Here is a 22,563-nt window from a genome sequence, read left to right as displayed (position 1 = left end):
AGACAGGTGGCCATTCCGACGGCCAGGTAGAAGATATAGCTCGTCCTCCTTGTTTCCTTGCGGGACATAAAGAATATACATATAAATAAACAACACAGTACGTGTAAACCTGTGCGCATGTTAGTTGTAGACATGCTGCAAAACAGTGATGATAGACAAAGCGGTAGACAAGTTTACTTCCACATCTACTTAAGCTGGTTTCTCTGATCCAAGGTTCCCTACCTCAAATAGTTCAGTGGAGCATCCTTAACGTCCTGTTAAATTTTTTCACGGTCTTAAGGAAACAGCCCGTATAACCTGAAGAAATATATGTGGTAACTGAAATTGTAGAAAGTCAGTATCATTAGCGAAATTTGGGACATTTCTAAATGGTTTTACAAACAATACCAAGTTTTATTTCGCATTATATGGTTCAAATGGCTCTGAGCACTATGGGACTTAACATCTGAGGTCATCAGTCCCCTAGAACTTAGAACTACTTAAGCCTAACTAACCTAAGGACATCACACACATCCATGCCCGAGGCAGGATTCGAACCTGCCACCGTTGCGGTCGCGCGGTTCCAGACTGAAGCGCCTAGAACCGCTCGTCCACACCGGCCGGCTTTCGCATTATAACTTTGTTTCCAAGCATAAGGTAAAGTTGCTCAGAATACTGTGTGAAATGTGTCATGACCTTGTTTTTTTCTCGTACCACTGAATTATAACCAATTGTCTACCTGTTTAAAATAATTATCTTATTAACAGGGTTTTACGTTAAACTTAAGTGATATCACCTGTGTTTTCTCATGTGGCTACAGTGAACGCATGCATAAGGAAGTGTCTAAAAGTTTTGTTTTATTCAATTACTTAGTGCAGTTTACTTTCTTTCTCTTTTATGGTAGGCCTATAATTATTAGTATTTTAAAGAAAATTGAAATGATAAACGTCACCAAAGTGAAAAACTTTGTGACAAGTGTTTTTCTGTCAATATATAAGAGAAAACTTATAAAACTTGTTAAAATTGTAACGAAGTTATAACTTCGCCTCATAGAGAAACACAAGGACTTCCCACCTTTGTGGCAGATGAAGTAAACCCTGTTTTTCCTATTTTAAACTTCATGTCACTATGTTTTCCTCGGAGTAGCTTTGTGAAAGTTAAAAGTTCATGTTCCGAATGGCTCATTGGACATAAAAACTTTATTTTGAGAAAATTAAAGGACAAATGTCGTAAAATTCCATATACACGGAAATTACATTTCGTAGTACATATTTGTTTAAGTTATATTATGAAAAGTGCTAAAAATGTCTCAAAGTCGCATACCTTTAAGGCGAAAAAAGATATTGTTTATAAACTAAACAAAACATAGAACTATTGAGGCGTCGTAAGGTATAGAAAGACAGTATACTGTCATCACTTAAAACACATAACTTAAATAAACTCAATGGCGCTATTTCCTTCATACGACATTACAAAAATAAAGGTTATATAATTCTTTAACAGGGCAGAGTATCAGTTTTTTATATACATTCCCTCCACTGTCCCTAAAGGCAGGGTGGAATCTTCGAATTGTGACCTATTGCAGAGTAAGGCTGTTTTCAGTGGTACACTACGAGAGCTGAAGGGTTCCCAACTTGGAGTATTTAGGAGAGGGGTACTCAGTTCCGGCATTTGCCGTACAATCAACGTACTCCTCCCAAGAACCTTAGATACGACTGGAGGATGGGAACGAGTTTTAAATTCATTCTGGCATCATATATTCCTAACAAAATATATGAAAGTGTAATACATGTCCTCGTACCTGTTTATGTGTGTACAGAGTTGAGTCAATTACGTGCTCGACAAGTGCAAAGTTTTTACGTCACTGCTGGTTGCAGATGACGCGATCGCTCGCTTGTGAATAGTGTAGTCAAATAGCAACAAAAATTTCTTACGCAACCCTGACCTCTAGAAGCAAATTAGAAGAATAATACTTTCCAGTCTTTTAAAATCAACGAACGAGAAATAAAATGCATTCAATCTGTACGATGAATAGTAAAACAGTACATAAGAAACAGGTTTCACAGAAACATTTAAAAAAATTAAAAACCGGTTATCCGCATGAAATAAAACTAAATTTGACGCCACAATCTACCCCTAGGATCACTGTACCTCTTGCAAGACTCACCACATAGCGGCCACTCGTAGAGGTGAGCACGATAGTGCTAAGTCAGCAGTTCTCCAAACATTCGAAAAATCTCTCTTTCTGCTAGTTAAGAGTAAATGTGGAGGTTTACTACCGAAACTACAGTACTCCTCTCAACTTAAAGATGTTACTAAACTGATTATTCAGTTTAGTTATTAACGTAGATCGCTGCGAAACTGGAAACTGTTCCAGCCGCTTCAAAGTCCCAAGACTGGTTTGTTGCACTCACCGCACTAGCGTATCCTTTGCAAGTTCCATTATCTCTGGAAACTTCCGTAACCAACAACAATTTCAAACAGCTTATTTTATTGGAGCCCTTGCACCCCTCTATAACTTTTACTTTTCGCTTCTGCCTCTTCGCTCCTCCCTCTCTCTCTCTCTCTCTCTCTCTCTCTCTGTCTCCCTCTCTCTTTCACACACACACACACACACACACGCACGCACGCACGCACTTCCCTCCATAACCAAGCAGCCGATTCCTTGATGCCTCAGGATGCGCCCTATCAACCGATCCATTCTTTTACTCGGGTGATGCCATAGCTTCGTTTTCCTACAATTCGGTTCGTTACCGTCTTATTAGTTATTCAACCTACTCAACTAATGTTCGGCAGTCTCCACGTTTCGAAAGCTTTTCTCTTCTTGTTTGAACTGATTCTGGCAAACGTTTCACTTCTGTATGAGGCAACACTCCAGACAAATATCTTCATAAAATGCTTCATAGCAATTAATTTATATTCATTGTTAACAAATTGCGCTTTTTTCACAAATGCCTTTCTTGATATTGCCTGTATGTATTGTGTAACCTCTCTACTTAGTCCATCATCATTTTTTTGCTGCCTAAATAGCAAAACTCATCTGTTACTTTTAGTGTCTCATTTCCTAAGCTAGTTCCTTCAGCAGTGCCTGCTTTATCCCCACAACATTCCATTACCGTTATTTTACATTTGTTGATGTTCATCTTAAAACATGTTTTCAGTGTGCTATTCGTCCGCCGCTCGTGGTCTCGCGGTAGCGTTCTCGCTTCCCGAGCACGGGGTCCCGGGTTCGATTCCCGGCGGGGTCAGGGATTTTCACCTGCCTCGAGATGACTGGGTGTTTGTGTTGTCCTCATCATTTCATCATCATCCAGGAAAGTGGCGAAATTGGACTGAGCAAAGATTGGGTAATTGTACGGGCGCTGATAACCACGCCGTTGAGCGCCCCACAAACCAAACATCATCTTCAGTGTGCTATTCAATCCACTGAACTGCTCTCCCTTGTCAATGGTAGTCATTGATAGGATAACAGTGTCAACAGCAAACCACCACGTTTTATTTCTTCTTCCTGAATTTTTAATCTTTTCCAAATTAATTCTGCTTGCTCAGTGTACAGGTTTATTAATATCGGCGATAAGTTTCAGCCCTGTATAAGTTGTAGATAACCTTTCATTCCTTGTATTTTAATCCTGCTACCATTACAATTTCAAAGAATGTAGACCAGTCTTCATTGTCAAAACCATTCTCTACGTCTATAATTTCTGCAATCGTAGGTGAACCTTTCCTCATTATACCTTCTAACATACATTACATGGTCATTTCCGCCTCTCGTGTTAATAAATGTCTCCCCGAAGTCACCTTCTACCAGTTTCTCTACTATGCCGCGACTTATTGCACTAACAATTCGCTAATGTTCACCCGTTTCAGTACCTGCTTTTTTGAGTTTGGATTATTACATATTCATGAAATTACAACACTTGCGTCTCCTTCCTTATACCAACGTGCCTCTGTATCTGGATGCTCAGATGAGCCGTACACACGTGTCATTGTACATGACAACATGAGGCCCATCTCGCGATATTTGTCTGTTGAGCACTCACCTCACATCTCGTAAAGACGTCTCTCTCGCTGCAGTGGATATTATGGGTTGTGGTCTCGTTTCGAAATGGTGCTGTAATGGCGAAAATTATTCGAAAATTCGTAACAACTTTTCAGTAAAGAGCACACAATTATTGTTCCAAGGGGTCCCTTTCATTAAGTACTGTAATTCTCAAAACTGCACGTTCAACATTACATGTACTCGTATGTTTATCAGTACATTACCTCGAAAATCAGGACGATATCGAACTCTTTTTATTACAAACAATTGTCCATCTACACGTTAGCTCTCAGATCCAGCCTGTGCCTGAATCAAATTATTACAAAAATGACCACGTGGGAACAGTGACATCACCTGTCCGAAAATATTCACTGTAACTGCCTTCACATAGCTCCTTAATAATGCCATAATGAATACAACTTGAAGACTTTTGAACAACGGCATTACATGAGTTGCATTTCAATCTCAGCTCCGCCGAAAGATTCTTTAGTGAAACTATGTTTCACAAAAATCAGATAGAACCATTATATCTCTCTTGATAGAAGACAGCTTCTGGGTGCGGCATTTTAACCAATGACTTCAAAGAAAATTTCAAGCTGCCACGTATCGTCATGCCTTGATCACCCAATAGCAAGCGAAGACGCTGTTTCCATGCGAAATGAGACGCCATTCTTGGTTATCCAGATGAACTGTTGTCCTCTCCCCAGACTGTACATACTGCGCCAAATTACACCATATTACAATTTACCTGGTATTAATTTAATATAAGGATTACAAATACCCTCCGTCAATTGTTTCTTCAAAATGGGATATTCTCACAGGCAATAATAATCTGGACAAACAGGGTAATTAAGAAGCACTCATCCTCATTTTTCTTCATTTTAATTGTCTCCTTTTTATGAGCTCTTTTGATCCATATGCTTAATTTTTGCTAAAATTGCTAAAACGCTGTTTTGGTTCTGTTTGTACCCCTTTGTTAGTATCTGGAGTATTTTCCTCAAAAGTGCAAAAGATTTAGTGCACCTTATTGGTTGTCTACCCAATAATTTTTTAACAAAATGTTGCCTTTTACCTGTTGCCTATATTACTAAATATTCTCTTACCTTTTTTAAGCTTATTTTCTTAAAATGTGACATAATGTTGTCGCCTGCATTACTCAGTAGTCACTTAAGTAACCTCAGCTGTCTGATCCAGGTGTTTTCCTGTAAGAACTTATATTTATTATTTTATTAACACTAGTACCAATTTTCATTCATAACAGCCTTCACAAGTACCTTTGGTTATACTTTTGATTTATCAACTTTGATCATCATAAGTATCACGTCTATTTTCTGTGCTTATTCAACTTTAGAGTTGTTATGTCTGCAACAACATAACAATGATAGTAATTGTGTCATCTGCCATATAGTAAGCATTTAAGTACATTTTTGTGGCACATACTGTCCACCCACGTAATTTTATCTTAACATATTTCTCTGCACCCAATTTTCCCTTGCTGAGTCTCTTGATTTACCTCATGTTCATGATCTCCACCACTTCTTCATGTGCCTCGGCCTTGGTGTATTATACGTAATTACAGAAGGACGGACATTATGCTTGAAAGACTGACAGAATAGTGGTGGAACCCACGACCATATACAAAATGAAATGGAAGAAATATGAACCATCAAGCCGGGTCATTGCAGACTTCAGCTAGATACTTTGCATAGTGGTAGAATCCCTGCTGTTTTGCTATCAGTTACTGTACTTTTTATATTTGTCATCTTCAACCACGCTCTTCTCTTCTACATCTGAGTTAATTATATTGTATTTAAAAAGATATATATTGTATTTATATATCCTCATCACCGATCTTATTTGACTCCTTTTCTATGTGCAACATGACTTCATGAATTACATAAAAAAAATGAGCCCATGCGTTCATCTGCTGTGATTATTTCATAATAGTTTTGTCTTACCTATGTTTCTTATTTATACGTTCTTTAGTCTTTAATGTAACATTATCTCTCCTTCCATAACCTTTGTTCTTAAAATATCAATATTTAACGAATCATTGTTGTATGGATCGAACCTTCGATTTACAAAAGACCAGATTCTCTGCGTGTACTACTTGTAATACATTGATGTGTGAAACGTTGCTCCTATCATGCTCAGAGGTGTTGCTCACTTTTTTCTGCTTTGCTGATTCAGTCAAATCAAGTCTCTTACCTGTCCTTTCCATTTATATATCGTTCTCAGATCCATTTTTACCTCGTTTTTAGGGTCATAACCACACTTCTCCTCTATTCAATACGTACCCTTTTCTCGTATCTTAGCAGGTATTACATTCTAGCCGACATGGACTCATTCTTTGTAGTAGACTCAAGTAGTTTATCTGGAACAGTCCCTTATCTTTTGCCGTATGCGAGTGGACCTCACCAGAACATCCTTTGAACTTCCCTAAGGTGAAACCTCCTATTCTTAATTTCCATTATGACGACCATTGTAGTCTTTAGATCACCCCGTGGTAATTTCCTCTTCCTCTGTCTCTATTAAATCCGCTCCTTACTCTTCTGGGAGAGTTGTAACAGTAATTATGCGGACCTTGTGCATCACACTGCTACTTCTCTTCCCGCTCTCATGAGTCTAATTGATCTGGCAACAAGTTAAATCTTGAGGGTGGTAAATCTTCTCATCTTTCTATGTCGTTCTGCCTGTTAACTTTCAATCCGTTTCTACACCAAACTTCTAAATTCTGCCTGTTACCTACCAGTGAGTAACTGATCTAATGCCTGAACAATAGTACTGACATCTGTTTTTGGAATAACTTTTTCTGTGCCTATATATAGCTAACTTAATTATTATAATTGAAATTAGATCTGGCTCTTTACGTAGATTATACAGATACATAGTCTTTTCCAAATAGGCCTACAGGGACTTTTTATACCTCCTGCATCCACTACCACTGAAATTAAGACCATGAAATAGAACTCTCTGCTTCCACTTCGTGTGCTGCTCGACCGATATTGATTCATGAAAGCCCCAAAGAAACTGGTATAGGCAAGCGTATTCAAATACAGAGATAGGTGAACAGGCAGAATACGGCACTGCGGCCTTCAAAGCCTATACAAGACAACAGGTGTCTGGCGCAGTTGCTAGACTGATTACTGCAGCTACAATGGCAGGTTATGAAGATTTAAGTGAGTTAGAACGATGGGACACATCATCTCCGAGGTAGCGATGAAGTGAGGATTTTCCCTTACGACCATTTCAGCAGTGTACCGTGAATATCAGGAATCCGGTAAAACATCAAATCTCCGACATCCCTGCCGCCGGGAAATGAACCTGCAAAAACGGGACCTACGATAACTCAAGACAATCGTTCAACGTGACAAAAATGCAACCTTTCTGCAAATTGCTGCAGATTTCAATGCTGGGCCATCAACAAGTGTCAGCGTGTGAACCGTTCAACGAAACGTCATCGGAATGTGCTTTCTAAGCAGAAGACCCACTCATGTACCCTTGATGATCGCACGACACAAAGCTTTACACTTCGCCTGTGCCTGTCAGCATCGACACTGGACTGTTGATGACTGGAAACATGCTGTCTCATCGGACGAGTCTCGCTTCAAACTGTATAGAACGGATAGACGTGTATGGATATTGAGACAGCCTCATGAATCCATGGACTCTGCGTGTCCGCAAAGGATTGTTCAAGCTGGTGGAGGCTCTGTACGGTGTGGGGCATGTGTAGCTGGAGTAATATGGGACCCCTGATACGTGTATGCACGATTCTGACAGGTGACAACTACGTAAGCATCCTGTCTAGTCACCTGCATCCATTGATGTCCATTTTGCATTCTGACGGACATGGGCTATTCCAGCAGGACAATGCAACACCCCACACGTCCAGCATTGCTACAGAGTGGCTCCAGGAACAATCTTCTGAGCGTAAACACTTCCGCTGGCCACCAGACATCCCAGAAATGAACATCATTGAGCATATCTGGGATGTCCTGCAACGTGATGTTCCGAAGAGATCTCCACCCCCTCGTACTCTTTCGAATTTATGGAGAGCCTTGCAGGATTCATAGCGTCAGTTCCCTCCAGCATTACTTCAGTCATTATTCGAGTCCATTTGATGTCGTGTTGCAGCACTTCACCGTTCTCGCCGGGGCTCTACACGATATTAGGCAGGTGTACCATTTTCTTTGGCTCTTCAGTGTTAATAGATCCTGTTCGCCTTCCACAGCGTAGAGCTTCTCTTTCTAACCCACTAATTACGCAACCAATCTTCTTCTTATCATCCCAGTGTTTCGGAAATATTTCTTCAAACTGTTGTTCGAATGGCACAGGATGTATAAAAATGGCTCTGAGCACTATGGGACTTAACTTCTAAGGTCATCAGTCCCCTAGAACTTAGAACTACTTAAACCTAACTAACCTAAGGACATCACACACATCCATGCCCGAGGCAGGATTCGAACCTGCGACCGTAGCGGTCGCGCGGTTCAAGACTGTAGCGCCGTTAACCGCTTGACCACCCCGGCCGGCGCACAGGATGTATACTCCCTGTGACAGGTAATCTATGAAACGCACACACTCGCAAATATGATAGTCAGACATTACGTAGTTTTTATCTTTCTATTTTTCCTGCTCTGACCAAGCTTCAAACATTTGGTTTATTTCAGGCTCAACCACTGACTCTAATTCTACCTTATGTCTTCTGTCAGTTTTTCTGGAATTTCTTTCAGCTCTGAACGAAGTATGCCTGTATTCACCAGAAATATCTTAAGTAGGTCTACTCTCTTAAACAAATCAACGTGAACCTTTTCTATCTCTTGTCTTGCTGCTGGTGAGCCATTTCACAAATCTTATTAGTTACTTTTAGATCATTCAGTGATTGTGAGATACTAGATTCTTAATAAATTATTCGAGGAGACTGTGCTTCAGACAATACTTTAATCTTACATACAGGGCGTTCCACATAAAATCGTTACGTTCCACATACTGGTTAATCATTTCTAATCGAACTGCTTGTGGAATGCCAACTCTTCAATAATATAATAATTAACACATTTTGCAGATTTTTGAACGATAGCCATACATTCTTAAAATCTTTCATAAAACAATATTTTGTGGCAATCAGCTAGAGCCACAACCGACATGGCCGTCCACCTGGCCCTTTGTCACCCCACTTCTCTGTCAATACAAGAGAATTTGTGGCTCAAGCCTTTTAGCCAGTCACAGCAAAGTAAATTTCGTGCTACCATATATGGTCAAGCTTTGCTTGGCCAAAATCAAGTGTGGATGCTCTTTCCAGACGAGTTACGACGCCGCACTATGTCACCCAGTTGGCATCGTTGTCTTCTCCTCAGACTGTATTATATTACAGTTTACTTGATATCGATTTAATATAAGCTGCCTAAGTAATGGCTGCTATATAGATCCGCGAAGATTACGATCCGCAGGACAGAAATACAATTTGAGGTCCTATATGGAGAAGAGACCTGGATTGTGTCTCAAAAGATAGATAGAAAATTTATGTCGTTTGATAATGCTGTACTGAGATTGATTTTTGGACCAGTGAAGGATGAAGATGGTTGGAGAAAAAGGAAAAACGACGAATTGCAGGTGTACAAATTGCTGGACATTGTACTTGTGATTAAAGAGACTGAAGTGGCATATGCTCATAATGCACCGAGAAGATCGGATCACCAGGCAGGTGGTGGAAGAAGACATCAAAGGCTATAGACCAAGGCTCCAACTCTCAGATAGACTGACGGGATCAAGGAGGATATGAGTATGATGGGACTAGCCAGGGAAGAATTCGTGGACAGAAGAAGGTGGTGGGGGTTGATTGGCAAGGTCGAAGACCAATTACGTTTTGTGTTGCCAGTCCAGTAGTACTGCGAAGTGTGGGGATATTTTGCCCAACTCGTACATCTTGCAAACCAGTTGACATGGATTTGCCATGGCTGAACCTCCCACGGGTCCCGATCATTCAGACGCAATGTGATTTAATGCTGGTGCCTTGTTTAGACTAAGGCCTTTCAGTACACTGTCAAATTCTCCTCGCAGTATTATATCCCCCATCTCTTCGTCATTTCCTTCCTCCTTTCTGTAATGTTGCCTTCAATTACACATCCCTTACTAGCCTTTCAGTATATTTCTTACGATATTAAGTTTTTCCTTCTTTACTTACAACCCATTTGTGATTTGAACTCTTGATTTTGAAACAGTATATTTAACATTCCTGCAGGCGGAATCTATCTCTCGCCTATTCATGCATGTTTCTACAACGTGACATTTCTCCTCTATCTATGCCTGCACAACCATTTTGTACTTTCAGTCAGTCTCACTTTTAGAAGTCTGTGTTCCCTTTTGTCAACTTTATTTGTTGCATTTTCGTAATTTCTTCCTTCACCAAATAAATTCAATGTCTCATGCATTGTATCCAATGCACCTATCATTTTTGCCTGTCTCATCCTCTGCTGCTTACGTATCTCTCTCTTTCCCTCATATAGTTGTGCAACGATTCTGGTATCAGTGATAACATAACGTGAAACTTTACACACCCATAGACGAGGTTCTGGGCGTCCAAGCAACATAGATGTCTACAAGGATCGTCGTATCGTACAGGCAGCAGTGCCACACCACATATAAGAGGGCTTGTGAGCACAAGTGTGTCAACACGAACTATTGCGAACCGATTTTTAGCAAAGGGACTACGGGCATGAGCGCCTCTAGCTCATCTTCCACTCACACCACAGTATCGACGTGCACAGCTCGACTGCTGCTATCAGAGGATCACTTGGAAGATGGAATGGCGCGCCGTGGTCTTCAGCCATGAACTCTAATTATGTCTGCAAGCAAGTGATGATCATTTGGACACATGATGTAGACCTGGTGAGTGCTGTCTCGTAGAGTACATTCGCTCAAGACACATTGGTCTCACCGCAGAAGTTACATACTGCGGTGCAATAAGCTACATCTGTCGTTCATCTTTGGTGTTTCTGGAGGGGACGCTGACCAGCATTTGGTACGTGCACAATGTTGTTAGACCCGTTGTTTTGCTGTTCTTGCAACAGGAAGGTGATGTGTTGTTCCATCAGGATAATGCTCGCCCACACACTGCTACGCCGGCCGCGGTGGTCTAGCGGTTCTAGGCGCTCAGTCCGGAACCGCGGGACTGCTACGGTCGCAGGTTCGAATCCTGCCTCGGGCATGGATGTGTGTGATGTCCTTAGGTTAGTTAGGTTTAAGTAGTTCTAAGTTCTAGGGGACTGATGACCACAGATGTTAAGTCCCATAGTGCTCAGAGCCATTTGAACCACACACTGCTCGTGAAGCTCAATGTGCTCTGCAAAACGTGCAGCAACTTCCCTGGCCAGTACAATCTTCGGAGTTGTCTCCAGTCGCGTAAGTGTGGAAAGTGATGGGACGAGAAGTGCCTTGTGTGGTTCGTCAACCAACAACTCTTACAGAATGTAATACGTGAAGCATTATTATGTCCATAAACAGTACACTTCCAACTATATAAATCTTTCCGTAATAACATTGCATTGCAACAGATGGTAACACTTAAGCACTTGTCTGTTCCCGTGAGTAAAGAGGCGCATCATAGAGCATGGCTAACTATACACATCTACCATCTAATGGGTGTAACGAGAACAAATGTTGTGAAGTGACGGTAGCGTGCTGCTACATCGGGGTTTAAGTTGCAACTAATGATGCTGTAGACGCTTATTAACCAACCATATTCGTGAAATATGCAAATCTATATTGTTTGATTTTGTGAAACGAATTTTGTTATTAGGAATATTGTAAAGTTATGTATTTCTCATTGTAAGGAGACATGGTTTTAGTAGTAACGGATATTCTGTAGGAAAATCCTCAGGGATGCATTGGTGCGGACATATCCCGCCTTTTTCAGTAACCGTAGATTCAGAACAATACAATATAGAGAACCGTAGTTCAGAACCGGTGACATGAAGACGAAATGTGCGTGTATCGTATTAACTGAGCTAATTATCAAAGGGAGCCTCGGAGGACAACAGTGGAATAATACATTTGTACAAAAAGAGCAGCTAAACAGATACGTGTAATGATCTAAGAAGAAATGGAATCTGATTTATTTCAAAGTATATGCCAGATATGTTGTGGAGTCCCGGGGTCTGCAAACCTTCAACATACATGGTACTGGCTGTTGGTACAAAGAATTAATCAGTATTATTCAGAGCTGCAAAAGTGTACACTGTAAAGTGCTTTTTATAGTAGCATTATCGACGCATGCTTGGACATAGCTCACCACACAAGTTTGTATTTGTATGTGCTTTTGTGTAATACGGACTGCATACAGGGAAGCCATATTTGAGTCGTGAAATTTCTGCTGTATTCTAATTTTCAATTTAAGTAATAATTATTTGAGTTATTCTTAAGGCAAACGCATTTTACAATGTTATTATTTGTGTAGATAGGAAATGATTCTTTTTTCTTAGAGAGTGTGTGTTAAACGGATTATCTTTTGTGGTGTTAAAAGCCGGTAGAAATTTTAATAGAAATATTTGCCAATTACTTAAATGAAGCCAATTCTTAAAGTATGAACTAGCTAAATCCTCTCATAAATGTTACGTGCTGCTGATGCTGAACTTAAGAAGACTGCATCGCAAGATAATGCGAAACTTTTATTGTTCTTGTTGAAAGCACTGTGGTGGACTGTACATTACGAAAATTCTCAGTTAATGCGCATGTGACGAAATAATATTCCGTTTATTCAAAGTTAAACTCAAAGAATAGGTGAAACAGAAAGTGTAAGTTTTTGTCAGATGTGGAGAATGATCTAAATATTTTCAGCTTTGATACGAAATAAATGTTCGTGACAGTGCACTTATAAAATCTTCCAACACAGTAAGCTAAGCATCTTCTATGCTTTGCAGGCTAGTTAATATAATATTCCTATGACCAGTGTTACAAAGTAATTATTTCTGTGTGAGTATATGTAGATATGCTCGATAGACATTGTTGCACATAAATTAACCATTTACCGTCATGGTGACCTCAAAAGAGTTATAAAGTTAGTCAGTTTTCCTCTACTTTCAGTCTGTACTGTTTAATTATGTATAATGTAACTTGTGGTAATGTGCAAGCGCTGTCTAATATAGAGAGCGATCAGTAGTTTTACTGCTGAAAAGCTACTGCGTATGGTCGCTTCCCGTCTCTTCGAGTCCGATTGCCGAACACAGTCATTAGAGCAATTAACGTTCCTAATTAGGATAACGAACGGGGACGTCACAAGAACTACGTGAACAGGTGGAACAGGCGTGGCATAATGTATTCCGTGACAGTATTCACCATCTGCCAGCGCCAGCAGTCCGCCCGTGAACGCTCACAACGTACCAACGTAGGTCTTCCGGTATGGTTCGATACCTGGTATCTCAGAACCGCTTGTGCTACTGGTCTGTAAATGTAATCAGTTAATGCACTCCATAAGCACTGTTGCAACAATAAATCTTGAGTGAAATGAAAACCTCTAAAAGGGAGTACTAATTTTTTTCCCGACAGTATACAAGGTGGTCCATTGATCGTGACCGGGCCAAATATCTCTCGAAATAAGCGTCAAACGAAAACACTACAAAGAACGAAACTTGTCTAGCTTGAAGGGGGAAACCAGATGGCACTATAGTTGGCCCACTAGATGGCACTGCCATAGGTAAAACGGATATCAACTGCGTTTTTTAATAAGAACCCCCATTTTTATTACATATTCGTTTAGTACGTAAAGAAATATGAATGTTTTAGTTGGACCACTTTTTTCGCTTTGTGATAGATGGCTCACAATTTTAGACTAACAGATGGTAACAGGTAGATTTTTTAAAATTAAAATACAGAACGTAGGTACGTTGAACATTTTATTTCGGTTGTTCCAATGTGATACATGTACCTTTGTGAACTTATCATTTCTGAGAACGCATGCTGTTACAGCGTGATTACCTGTAAATACCACATTAATGCAATAAATGCTCAAAATGATGTCCGCCAACCTCACTGCATTTGGCATTACGTGTAACGACATTCCTCTCAACAGCGAGTAGTTCGCCTTCCGTAATGTTCGCACATGCACTGACAATGCGCTGACGCATGTTGTCAGGCGTTGTCGGTGGATCACGATAGCAAATATCCTTCAGCTTTCCCCACAGAAAGAAATCCGGTGACGTCAGATCCGGTGAACGTGCGGGACATGGTATGGTTCTTCGACAACCAATCAATGGTTCAAATGGCTCTGAGCACTATGGGACTTAACATCTGTGGTCATTAGTCCCCTAGAACTTAGAACTACTTAAACCTAACTAACCTAAGGACATCACACACATCCATGCCCGACGCAGGATTCGAACCTGCGACCGTAGCGGCCACGCGGTTCCAGACTGAAGCGCCTTTAACCGCACGGCCACACCGGCCGGCGACCACCAATGAACCTGTCATGAAATATGCTATTCAATACCGCTTCAACCGCACGCGAGCTATGTGCCGGACATCCATCATGTTGGAATTACATCGCCATTCTGTCATGCAGTGAAACATCTTGTAGTAACATCGGTAGAACATTACGTAGGAAATCAGCATACATTGCAACACTTCGATTGCCATCCCTAAAATGGGGGCCAATTATCCTTCCTCCCATAATGCCGCCCCATACATTAACCCGCCAATGTCGCTGATGTTCCACTTGTGGCAGCCATCGTGGATTTTGCGTTGCCCAATATTGCATATTATGCCGGTTTACGTTACCGCTGTTGGTGAATGACGCTTCGTCGCTAAATAGAACGCGTGAAAAAATCTGTCATCGTCCCGTAAATTCTCTTGCGCCCAGTCGCAGAACTGAACACGACGTTCAAAGTCGTCGCCATGCAATTCCTGGTGTACAGAAATATGGTAGGGTGCAATCGATGTTGATGTAGCAACCTCAACACCGACGTTTTTGAGATTCCCGATTCTCGCACAATTTGTCTGCTACAGATGTACGGATTAGCCGCGACAGCAGCTAAAACACCTACTTGGGCATCATCATTTGTTGCAGGTCGTGGTTGACGTTTCACACGCGGCTGAACGCTTCCTGTTTCCTTAAATAATGTAACTATCCGACGAACGGTCCGGACACTTGGATGATGTCGTCCAGGAAACCTAGCAGCATACATAGCACACGCCCGTTGTGCATTATGATCACAATAACCATACATCAACACGATATCGACCGTTTCCGCAGTTGGTAAACGGTCCATTTTAACACGGGTAATGTATCACGAAGCAAATACCGTCTGCACTGGCGGAATGTTACGTGATACCACGTACTTATATGTTTGTGACTATTACAGCGCCATCTATCACAAAGCGAAAAAAGTGGTCCAACTAAAACATTCATATTTCTTTACGTACTACTCGAATATGTAATAAAAATGGGGGTTCCCATTTAAAGAAAAAAACACAGTTGATATCCGTTTGAACTATGGCAGCGCCATCTAGCGGGCCAACCATAGCGCCATCTAGTTTCCCCTTTCAAGCTAGACAAGTTTGGTTCTTTGTAGTTTTTTTCGTTTGACGCTTATTTCGTGGCCCGGTCGCGATCAAGGAACCACCCTGTATACAGGGTGTTACAAAAAGGTATGGCCAAACTTTCAGGAAACATTCCTCACAATGTTACAAAAAGGTACGGCCAAACTTTCAGGAAACATTCCTCACACAAATAAAGAAAAGATGTTATGTGGACATGTGTCCCGAAACACTTAATGTCTACATCTACATCCATAACCTGCAAGGCGGAGGGTACCTTGAGTACCTCTATCGGTTCTCCCTTCTATTCCAGTCTCGTATTGTTCGTGGAAAGAAGGATTGTCGGTATGCCTCTGTGTGGGCTCTAATCTCTCTGATTTTATCTTCATGGTCTCTTCGCGAGATATACGTAGGAGGGAGCAATATACTGCTTTACTCTTCGGTGAAGGTATGTTGTCGAAACTTTGACAAAAGCCCGTACCGAGCTACTGAGCGTCTCTCCTGCAGAGTCTTCCACTGGAGTTTATCTATCATCTCCGTAACGCTTTCGCGATTACTAAATGATCCTGTAACGAAGCGCGCTGCTCTCCATTGGATCTTCTCTATCCCTTCTATCAACCCTATCTGGTACGGATCCCACACTGCTGAGCAGTATTCAAGCAGTGGGCGAACAAGCGTACTGTAACCTAATTCCTTTGTTTTCGGATTGCATTTCCTTAGGATTCTTCCAATGAATCTCAGTCTGGCATCTGCTTTACCGACGATCAACATTATATGATCATTCCATTTTAAATCACTCCTAATGAGTACTCCCAGATAATTTATGGTATTAACTGCTTCCAGTTGCTGACCTGCTATTTTGTAGCTAAATGATAAAGGATCTATCTTTCTGTGTATTCGCAGCACATTACACTTGTCTACATTGAGATTCAGTTGCCATTCCCTGCACCATGCGTCAATTCGCTGCAGATCTTCCTGCATTTCAGTACAATTTTCCATTGTTACAACCTCTCGATACACCACAGCATCATCTGCAAAATGCCTCAGTGAACTTCCGATGTCATCCACCAGGTCATTTATGTATATTGTGAATAGCAACGGTCCTATGACACTCCCCTGCGGCACACCTGAAATCACTCTTCCTTCGGAAGACTTCTCTCCATTGAGAATGACATGCTGCGTCCTGTTATCTAGGAACTCGTCAATCCAATCACACAATTGGTCTGATAGTCCATATGCTCTTACTTTGTTCATTAAACGACTGTGGGGAACTGTATCGAACGCCTTGCGGAAGTCAAGAAACACGGCATCTACCTGGGAACCCGTGTCTATGGCCCTCTGAGTCTCGTGGACGAATAGCGCGAGCTGGGTTTCACATGACCGTCTTTTTCGAAACCCATGCTGATTCCTACAGAGTAGATTTCTAGTCTCCAGAAAAGTCATTATACTCGAACACAATACGTGTTCCAAAATTCTACAACTGATCGACGTTAGAGATATAGGTCTATAGTTCTGCACATCTATTCGACGTCCCTTCTTGAAAACGGGGATGACCTGTGCCCTTTTCCAATCCTTTGGAACGCTACGCTCTTCTAGAGACCTACGGTACACCGCTGCAAGAAGGCGGGCAAGTTCCTTCGCGTACTCTGTGTAAAATTGAACTGGTATCCGATCAGGTCCAGAGGCCTTTCCTCCTTCGATTTTAATTGTTTCTCTATCCCTCTGTCGTCTATTTCGATATCTACCATTTTGTCATCTGTGCGACAATCTAGAGAAGGAACTACAGCGCAATCCTCCTCTGTGAAACAACTTTGGAAAAAGACATTTAGTATTTCGGCCTTTAGTCTGTCATCCTCTGTTTCAGTACCATTTTGTTCACAGAGTGTCTGGACATTTTGTTTTGATCCACCTACCGCTTTGACATAAACCAAAATTTCTCAGGATTTTCTGCCAAGTCAGTACATAGAACTTTACTTTCGAATTCATTGAACGCCTCTCGCATAGCCCTCCTCACACTACATTTCGCTTCGCGTAATTTTTGTTTGTCTGCAAGGCTTTGGCTATGTTTATGTTTGCTGTGAAGTTCCCTTTGCTTCCGCAGCAGTTTCCTAACTCGGTTGTTGTACCACGGTGGCTCTTTTCCATGTCTTACGATCTTGCTTGGCACATACTCATCTAACGCATAATGTACGACGGTTTTGAACTTTGTCCACTGATCCTCAACACTATCTGTACTTGAGACAAAACTTTTGTGTTGAGCCAACAGGTACTCTGAAATCTGCTTTTTGTCACTTTTTCTAAACAGAAAAATCTTCCTACCCTTTTTAATATTCCTATTTACGGCTGAAATCATCGATGCCGTAACCGCTTTATGATCGCTGATTCCCTGTTCTGCGTTAACTTTTTCAAATAGTTCGGGTCTGTTTGTCACCAGAAGGTTTAATATGTTATCGCCACGAGTCGGTTCTCTGTTTAACAGCTCAAGGTAGTTTTCAGATAAAGCACTTAAAAAAATTTCACTGGATTCTTTGTCCCTGCCACCCGTTATGAACGTCTGAGTCTCCCAGTCTATATCCGGCAAATTAAAATCTCCACCCAGAACTATAACATGGTGGGGAAATCTACTCGAAATATTTTCCAAATTATTCTTCAGGTGGTCAGCCACAACAGCTGCTGAGCCAGGGGGCCTATAGAGACATCCAGTTACCATGTCTGAGCCTGCTTTAACCGTGACCTTCACCCAAATCATTTCACATTTCGGGTCTCCATCGATTTCCTTCGATACTATTGCACTTCTTATCGCTATAAACATGCCTCCCCCTTCACTGTCCAGCCTGTCTCTGCGGTATACATTCCAATCTGAGTTTAGGATATCATTACTGTTTATGTCTGGTTTCAGCCAACTTTCTGTCCCTAGTACTATATGGGCGTTGTGACCGTTTATTAATGAGAGCAGTTCTGGGACCTTTCTGTAGACGCTCCTGCAGTTTACTATTAGCACATTAATATTGTTATTCCCTGTTGCATTTTGCCTACTCCTACCTTGCCGCGTCTCAGGAGGCGTCTTGTCAGGCCTAGGGAGGGGATTCTCTAACCTAAAAAAACCCCATGTCCACTCCACACGTACTCCGCTACCCTTGTAGCCGCTTCCGGCGTGTAGTGCACGCCTGACCTATTCAGGGGGACCCTACATTTCTCCACCCGATAGCGGAGGTCGAGAAATTTGCACCCCAGATCTCCGCAGAATCGTCTGAGCCTCTGGTTTAGGCCTTCCACTCGGCTCCAAACCAGAGGACAGCGATCGGTTCTGGGAACGATACTACAAATAGTTAGCTCTGATTTCACCCCACGAGCGAGGCTTTCCGCCTTCACCAATTCCGCCAACCGCCTGTACGAACTGAGGATGACCTCTGAACCCAGACGGCAGGAGTCATTGGTGCCGACATGAGCAACAATTTGCAGTCGGGTGCACCCAGTGTTCTCTATCGCCGCCGGTAGAGCCTCCTCCACATCTCGGATGAGACCCCCCGGCAAGCAGACAGAGTGAACACTGGCCTTCTTCCCCGACCTTCCCGCTATTTCCCTAAGGGGCTCCATCACCCGCCTAACGTTGGAGTTCCCAATAACTAATAAACCCCTCCCCCCGTGTGCCTGCTCGGACCTTGCTGAAGGAGCAGCCACATGTCCACTCACAGGCAGAGCGGGCGATGCCACACGGCCAGCCTCCACATTGACCCTCCGCCTCGTGCGCCGCGAACGCCGCTGAACCCGCCACACCCCTTGGGGAGAGGGTGGCCCAACCGCGCCCAGTACCCGCGAGGATGTCTCGACAGCAGGGACAGTGGGTGAAGCATGTAACATCTGGGGTGTACCTTGCGACGCACCAGACTCCCCACTGCCGCTACACTCCGAGGCAGCAGCCTGAAGACGGCTGACCGCGGCCATCAACACGCTCAGCTGTTCGCGAACAGTGGCCAGCTCCTCCTGCGCCCGTACACAGCAGTCACACATCCTATCCATCCTAAGGAATCAATTTACTGAAGAGAGTTAATCAACCTTTAACTAGACTGCTAATTCACTAAAGGCGGCTGTTTATTCACTAAACTGTGGTTGCTAGCCACTTCTTGTAGAAAACAATGAAAATAGCACTACCTGTCTCTGGACTGTATTGAAAACAAACACTAGCACTACTGGCACTATGGTTGACTAATGGGACTCTCTCTGACTGTATTCAAAACAAACACGAAATCTATGGAACTATTAATAGCACTCGACAATTAAAGCTTCCTAAAAGCAAATACACACAGAAGAAGAAGTGACAAGTAAGAAAAATACAGCTAATACTTAAATTAAGGTAGCTCGCTGCACAGCAGACGTGAAGCAGACGGCAGTTACGACGACACTGACTCTACTGGCACTATGGCTGACTAAAGGGACTCTCTCTGACTGTATTCAAAACAAACACGAAATCTATGGAACACTATTAATAGCACCCGATAATTAAAGCTTCCTAAAAGCAAATACACACTGAAGAAGAAGTGACAAGTAAGAAAAATACAGTTAATACTTAAATTAAGGTAGCTCGCTGCACAGCAGACGTGAAGCAGACGGCAGTTACGACGACACTGTTAGAGCTCATTTTAGTTTCGTTCACCTACGCTCAATGGAGCACGTTATTATGATTTCATACGGGATACTCTACCTGTGCTGCTAGAACATGTGCCTTTACATGTACGACACAACATGTGGTTCATGCACGATGGAGCTCCTGCACATTTCAGTCGAAGTGTTCGTACGCTTTCAGCAACAGATTCGGCGACCGGTGGATTGGTAGAGGCGGACCAATTCCATGGCCTCCACGCTCTCCTGACCTCAACCCTCTTGACTTTCATTTATGGTGGCATTTGAAAGCTCTTGTCTACGCGACCACGGTACCAAATGTAGAGACTCTTTGTGCTCGTATTGTGGACGGCTGTGATACAATACGCCATTCTCCAGGACTGCATCTGCTCATCAGGAATTTCATGCGACGGAGGGTGGATGCATGTATCCTTGCTAACGGAGGACATTTTGAATATTTCCTGTAACAAAGTATTTGAAGTCACGCTGGTACGTTATGTTGCTGTGTGTTTCCATTCCACGATTAATGTGATTTGAAGAGAAGTAATAAAATGAGCTCTAACATGGAAAGTAAGCGTTTCCGGACACATTGTCCCTGCCGCCGTTGGATAAGCAGCTGCAGCAGCAAGTCGTATACTCCTAGCTCACTCATTTGTTACATAGTTTAATTCTTAATTTCTTTGCGTGTTTTTGGTACTTGCATTGTTTAATTCATAAATTTCGGGCGTATTATAGTATTTGAGAGTTGTAGCATCGCGTTTTAGTACCTGAATAGTGTAAATTCGCGTAGTCGTTTGTCTTCTGTTTTTGTTTTGAACGGCCAGTGTCGGTCGGTCAGTCAGTGTGCTCCCTGCCGCCGTTGGATAAGCAGCTGCCAGCAGAAAGTCGTATACTCCTAGATCACTTATTTGTTACATAGTTTAATTAATTTCTTTGCATGTTTTTGGTACTTGCATTGTTTAATCCATAAATTTCGGGCGTATTATAGTATTTGAGAGTTGTAGCATCGCGTTTTAGTACCTGAATAGTGTAAATTCGCGTAGTCTCCTTCCGCCGCCGAGCAGTGTGTCAGCAGTGCACAAGTGGCAGCATTACTGCATTTACTAGGCAATTTCGTATTTTAATAACTGTTTAAATTTTGTGTCGATTTGTTTGCGCTCTCTGTAGATTACTTCAGACGTTCTTTGCACAACAGTTTTTAGCATGGATAGGGACTGCAACTGCTGTGTTCGGATGCAGGCTGAGTTGGCATCCCTTCGCTCCCAGCTTCAGGCAGTGTTGGCTTCGGACACACAGCTTGAGGATGTTGCCAATGGGCATCACTGTGGGGGTCCGGATGGGGGTTTGTCGGGGACGGCCAGCTCGTCCCACGCATCCCCCGATCGGGCTACATCTGTGGTTGCCCGGGATACTGCCCGGATTGAGGCTGATCCCTCACCTGTGGTAGAGTGGGAGGTCGTCCCAAGGTGTGGCAGGGGGCGAAAGACATTCCAGAGGGCTGAACGGAAGGCCTCTCCAGTTTGTCTGACGAACCGGTTTCAGGCTCTGTCTCAGGCTGATACTGATCTTCGGCCTGACATGGCTGCTTGTCCTGTTCCAGAGGTTGCCCCTCAGTCTGCAAGATCCGGGCATTCGCAGAGGGTGGGCTTACTGGTAGTTGGGAGCTCCAACGTCAGGCGCGTAATGGGGCCCCTTAGGGATATGGCAGCAAGGGAGGGGAAGAAAACCAAAGTGCACTCCGTGTGCATACCGGGGGGAGTCATTCCAGATGTGGAAAGGGTCCTTCCGGATGCCATGAAGGGTACAGGGTGCACCCATCTGCAGGTGGTCGCTCATGTCGGCACCAATGATGTGTGTCGCTATGGATCGGAGGAAATCCTCTCTGGCTTCCGGCGACTATCTGATTTGGTGAAGACTGCCAGTCTCGCTAGCGGGATGAAAGCAGAGCTCACCATCTGCAGCATCGTCGACAGGACTGACAGCGGACCTTTGGTACAGAGCCGAGTGGAGGGTCTGAATCAGAGGCTGAGACGGTTCTGCGACCGTGTGGGCTGCAGATTCCTCGACTTGCGCCATAGGGTGGTGGGGTTTCGGGTTCCGCTGGATAGGTCAGGAGTCCACTACACGCAACAAGCGGCTACACGGGTAGCAGAGGTTGTGTGGCGTGGGCTGGGCGGTTTTTTAGGTTAGATGGCTGCGGGCAAGTACAGAAAGGGCAACAGCCTCAACGGGTGCGGGGCAAAGTCAGGACATGCGGGGACCAAGCAGCAATCGGTATTGTAATTGTAAACTGTCGAAGCTGCGTTGGTAAAGTACCGGAACTTCAAGCGCTGATAGAAAGCACCGAAGCTGAAATCGTTATAGGTACAGAAAGCTGGCTGAAGCCAGAGATAAAT

Source organism: Schistocerca cancellata, chromosome 4 (genome assembly GCF_023864275.1).
Source record: "Schistocerca cancellata isolate TAMUIC-IGC-003103 chromosome 4, iqSchCanc2.1, whole genome shotgun sequence".
NCBI lineage: Eukaryota > Metazoa > Arthropoda > Insecta > Orthoptera > Acrididae > Schistocerca > Schistocerca cancellata.
The sequence above is the reverse complement of the archived record's forward strand: the minus strand, read 5'-3'. Positions refer to the sequence as shown.